This window comes from Leucopleurus acutus (assembly GCF_964270905.1).
Source record: "Leucopleurus acutus genome assembly, chromosome: 6".
Taxonomy (NCBI): Eukaryota; Metazoa; Chordata; class Mammalia; order Artiodactyla; family Delphinidae; genus Leucopleurus; species Leucopleurus acutus.
Genome location: NC_139149.1, coordinates 98,006,468 through 98,012,467, shown reverse-complemented (window position 1 = coordinate 98,012,467; position 6,000 = coordinate 98,006,468).

The following is a 6,000-nucleotide window of genomic DNA, read 5'->3' as shown; positions in this document are numbered from 1 at the left end:
CCCTGATGAGCTGAGGATGGAGAATCACACCCAGGTCTGGCTGATGTGGGAGCGAGAACTTGACCCACTGCCCTCAAGTGGCTCAAGCCCAGAAAGTCCACTCTGGCTGTGCCAGTTGGGGAACAGCAAGTGGCCCATTTGGCCGAGGAGGGTGCATACCAGTGTCCGGTTCGCTCTGTGCGTCCGTGCAGCTTCCTGAGCCTTCAGGCAAGAGGAGAGGCAAAGCCTGATGATGTCACCAGACTTACATAAATAGAAACTTCTTGCAACAAAAGAAGACCTTTCCATTGTGAAACAATCTGCCATGTATTCATGTGTTCAACTCTTCTTCAAAAAAGCTTGCTTTTTTTGTCTGTCACTGCTCTTCCGTCTTTCAGATAGGACTTTCCTGGCATGAAGAAGAGGCCATATGGTGTAGTGAAAACAGCACTGGGCATGGATGCGGGTCCTGTCTCAGCAGGTACTGCGTGACCCTGGGCCCGTCACTTCCTGTCTCTTGAGTTCCCTCAAATGTCCAATGAGAACTGGAAAGGATCTCTGGGTCCTTTCCAGTTCTAACTTTCCAGATTATAGCATGCAGTATCCCTGCCTCAGTAAGGGAGATAGCCTTCACCTCTAGCTTGGAGTCGGTGAGGCCACTACACAGCAACATTAGATGATTAACCGGCATTCCTAAGCGCCATGGGGCTGGGATGGGACCTTCCAGACTGCAAGTCATCTCAATGCTTTCTGCTATGATGAGGAATCCATTTCTTTTGCTGAGACCCGCCCCCCCGGAAGACGCAGCACCAAAATAAAACATAAGTATGGGGGCTTCCCTGGTGGCGCAGTGGTTGAGAGTCCGCCTGCCGATGCAGGGGACGCGGGTTCATGCCCCGGTCTGGGAAGATCCCACATGCCGTGGAGCGGCTGGGCCCGTGAGCCATGGCCGCTGAGCCTGTGCGTCCGGAGCCTGTGCTCCGCAACGGGAGAGGCCACAACAGTGAGAGGCCCACGTACCACAAAAAAAAAAAAAAAAAAAAAAGATCACTGTTAATCAAAGAAAACCAGACATCTCAAGTTAATGAATTTAGCGCTTTTCTATGTATGGGAAGATACAAAGTCTGGGCTCATTGAAATCACTCCTTTGAATATGCACCTCAGGTATCTGGGGCCAGTATTCTGCATTCTCTCATCCTGAGTCTCCTCAGGGTGAACTGGCAGGGGAGGCTGCAGCATCCTCTTTCCCTCCTGAGTTCCCTCAGGGCTCACCGTCAGGGCAGCTGTAATGTGGTGGTTTGATGGCTGCAACATCCTTTGTTTACCGATACGGCAGGCGATATTTTAGTTCACACTCATGACTAGTTTTCTTATGAGTGATAAACACAATAATGGTAACCTCCACCTACAGAGGACTTCAAATAGTCCGCATCAAGTTCTTCACACCCTCTACCTCATGTCATGCTCACTGAGCTAGGCATCATTATCCCTATTTGAGGGAAAGGAAACTGAGGCTCCAAGAGACGACATCATCTGCCAAAGGTCCGATGGCAAGTGTACATCTGAGCCGGGGTTTGACCCCAGGACTGTCTGACTCCCAAGTCCATGGTCTAAGCTCAGGGGCTGAAAAAGCCCCTCCCACTGTCTGGCCCTGTGCCTGTTTCTATATGGCCATCAAGCAAAGAAGCGTTTTTACACTTTTAAATAGTTGGGAAAAAAATCAAAAGACGACGTATTTTTGACACATGAAAATTATACGATTCCAATTTCTGTGTCCATAGATAAAACTTTATTAGAACGCAGCTACATCATTTCATGTATGTACTGTCTGGCTGCTTTTGTGCTATAACGGCAGTGTTGGAGTATTTTCAGGCGAGACTATGTGTCCTTTAAAGGTTAACTATCTACTACCTGGCTCTTTACGGAAAGAGTTTGCTGACTCCTGCTCAATGCCATGCTACCTCTTAAAGATAAACTTCCTGCAAAGAAAACATCCCTTCCCACAAAAGTACCGTTATAGAAAGGGCATCCGCTCCTGCAGCTATCAACACTGCAGCTATCAACATTGGTCCTAGATTCTGCCTTTCCCTATGCCAAGCCAGCTCTGGGTTCTCACAGCTATCACCAGCTCCCGGTGCAATTCGAAAGGCAGAGCTGGGGGCAGCGTCTGGACTCTGCCAGGCAGGGACAGGCCAGAGCAAGCCTGGAAGGAGTGGGAAAGGGATTTAGACACAGAAGTCAGCCCGACTTCTTTAATACCTTCGCCCCCTTGATTCGTGGTTTCCTGCCACATCTTGTTCAGCTGTGAACGTGCCCAGGCGCCAAGCAGGGGCAGGCGGGCCAGAACCGATGAAAGCACAGGGGCCCCGTGCCTCACAACATTTCAGCTGGCTCCCACCCTGGAGGAGGACAGAGGCCCAGCTCGGAGGCGCCTCTCTGGGGAGCCTCAGCCTATTCCGTGAAATGAGAGCTTGGCCTGACTGCTCTATCCCCAACCTGGCCCACGCACCTGCGAAAAGCAGGCCTCTGGGGGAGTCTATAACACCCTCTGCCCTTCCATTGCCCCCCTGGGGGGTGAGGTCCAAAGAGCAGATTTTGCTCTCTGTGGCACTCCTTCGTTCAATAGGACATTTGAGCACCAGCTAGGTCCACCTCTGTAGAGATATGAAGGGAGTAAACGTAACGGAGGAGATTTCTGTTTGCTTCAGGACATGGATGCACCAGATGGAGAAGCTACAGAACAATCCGGGCAAATTCAGATCCCTGTACCAATGCTGAGCGCCAGTTGTATATCTGGCACGCTCCAAGTGCCTTCACATCCATGCTTTTACTTAAGCCGCAAAACATTCCTGTGGCCCAGGCATCCTCACACCCATTTTACAGATAAGGAAAATGAGAATCTCAGAGTTTGCCTGATCAGATGGCTGTTAAGAGGTGAAGCTAGGCTTTCCATGCAGGTCTCACTGGTTCTAAAACATGTGCATCTTTGAAAAACGGGGCTACCTCCACGGCATGCAGCTGGGTGCCTGAGTGGGTGCAGCCTGGCGAAGGAAAAAAGTATTTTTTTTTTTCTTTTTGGTCACGCGGTTTGTGGGATCTTAGTTCCCTGACCAGGGATTGAACCCGGGCCTCCTGCAGTGAGAACGCCGAGTCCTAACCACTGGACCACCAGGGAATTTTGAGGAAAAAAAAAGTCTTAATTGAACCCTTATATAGCAGCTGAAAGAGCACTGGACCAGCAATCAAAAATTCTTCTAGACCCAGCTCTGCCTTTTAATGAGCGATATGCCCCTGGGTGAGATTTTTTTTTTTTTTTCATCCTTGGGTCTCAGGGGATGAGTGAAACTACAGTGGAGAAGCTGGACCAAGTGATCTCAAAGCACTACCCACCTTCATTGCTTCTCTCTGTACCTGCTTCACAGGTGCTGCACTTTGGCACAGGATTCATCATTTAGCTCTGGCCGTGAGTCACAAGGCTCAACCCTAGTGCCTGTATCAAAACCTTAAAAAGACAGTGAAGCCCTCATAAAACTCAGATAGTTGAGCTATATGGGCTCATTTGGCAACGAGAAGGGAGTGGAAACGGTGTGATGGGGGCAGGGCAGGGGGCAGAATTGTAACCGTATGTCTTTTTCTATTGCCTTTGAATTTTCCCTCCCTCCCCCCAACCTTTTAACTTTTTTTTGTTTGTTTTTTTTAAATTTTTGGTTGTGTTGGGTCTTCGTTTCTGTGCGAGGGCTTTCTCTAGTTGCAGCGAGCGGGGGCCACTCTTCATCGCGGTGCGCGGGCCTCTCACTTGTCGCGGCCTCTCTTGTTGCGGAGCACAGGCTCCAGACGCGCAGGCTCAGTAGCGTGGCTCACGGGCCTAGTTGCTCCGCGGCATGTGGGATCTTCCCAGACCAGGGCTCGAACCCGTGTCCCCTGCATTGGCAGGCAGATTCTCAACCACTGCACCACCAGGGAAGCCCCTTTTAACTTTCTGAATCATGTAAAGGTAGTACTCATTCAAAAAATAAATTGAAAAATGAACAAAAGGAGTTGATTTACAGAAAATGATTAACTCAAATACTATCGAGGTGAAATGTGGATATGACAGCAGTCATGAAGGTCCTGTGCAAACGACTGGCACAGAGAAGCTCTGCCCCCCTCTGTCAGCAGCCTGCCAATTGTGCCTTGGTCTGCTTCCTAGTAACTGACTGATTGATTATTGATCACCCTTTAAATCTTATGGGCTGAACATAAAGTGGTAAGAGAAGAAAAAACACAGCAAGACAATTCACAGATTTTTAGATGGAGAAGCAGCTGAGAGAGCTTCTAACTCAGCGCCCTCACCAAACAAAAATTGTTGGGGATGGAAGGCTCAAGGCTTGTCAAGGCTCGTTGGCAGGACTAAGACGTCCCTAAGCCCTGGGCCCTTGTTCTTCTGGAGGCTCTATCTCCCAGCAAGCATGTCTAAATGCACCTGCATTGAATACATGTTGTTCGTATAATCTCTAAAGCATAATTCTAATTTTGCTTTTGAAGTGGTTTGACTCTTTTATTTTTTTTATTCTTTTTTAAAATTTTTATTATTTATTTTTGGCTGCATTGGGTCTTCGTTGCTGCACGCGGGCTTTCTCTAGTTGCAGCAAGCGGGGGCTACTCTTCGTTGCAGAGCGTGGGCTTCTCATTGCGGTGGCTTCTCTTGTTGCAGAGCACAGGCTCTAGGCGCACGGGCTTCAGTAGTTGTGGCACGCGGGCTCAGTAGCTGTGGCTCGTGGGCTTCATTGCTCCGCGGCATGTGGGATCTTCCAGGACCAGGGCTCGAAGCTGTGTCCCCCGCATTGGCAGGCGGATTCTTAACCACTGCGCCACCAGGGAAGCCATGGTTTGACTCTTAGTAATGTAAAATTTATGGTTGCTTATGATTCCTGAGTATTTGAATAATTGTGTTCCCTGGGATTCCGGCAAAAAACTAAAACCTCAATAAAAGTTGTTTTCCTAGGAACATTCTAAATCTAAATTTCATACTTAATGAAGGTGACATAAGGAGAAGTTTTAATTAAACGTATATTAACTTTGATCTTGCAATTTCCTTTGGTATCATCTTTGTTCATGACTTAAAAGTTTCCTAATGCCTGCAAAGCTCCTAAGTAACAGGCACTGTGAACTGGTGGCAGCAGAGGTAGGAACCCACTCCCACTACCTCCCAAACCACTGTACCCTCTGAGAACACCAGTCCTTCAAAGGGAGAACTCCCACCACTGGCACTGACAAACAGAGCCCATCTCCTACCCACTCCCACCTACACGGATGCTGCTAATAGTGGAGGTGATGGGAGCCCAGGGGGTCTATCCCCCCGCCCCCATTCCTGAAATAACCTGCTGTGGAAGGGGCTGTCCCTCCCTCTTTCAGCACCTCCCTCCCATCAGCCCTTCCGGCAACTCCATAAATCATCAAGGCTCTGCACAAAATTCTCTTACAAGGTTTCCCAGAAAGAATCACTATTAAGTAAAAAAAAAAAAAAAAAAGGGAAGGGTGGTGCTTCTTAGAGGTTGACCCAGGCATGAGGAGAAAGAAACCAAGAATGTAAGTTGGGGACTGCAAGCTGATGCCTACCAGGTTTTGTTTTCAATAACAGAGTTCTCAGGCTGCCTCTTTTTCATTTCCATTTGAAGTTGGAGGGGTGGGGAAGGGGGAGAGCTTTGGAGTGGGGTTTGGTGCTGAGAATATACATACAAATGAAGATGAGTCAAGGCTGGAAGCATCCAGATGACCAGGATGAAAAGCTCCCCGGGGCATAGAGTCACAACTTCTGTTCTCTTTAGGGACCCAAGAGATGACTGCAGGGCAACACAAAGAGTCTGAATGTGTCTGTTTTTTTTGTTTGTTTGTTTTTGTTTTTGCGGTACGGTCCTCTCACTGTTGTGGCCTCTCCCATTGCGGAGCACAGGCTCCAGACACGTAGGCTCAGCGGCCATGGCTCACGGGCCCAGCCGCTCTGCGGCATGCGGGATCCTCCCGGACCGGGGCACGAACCCG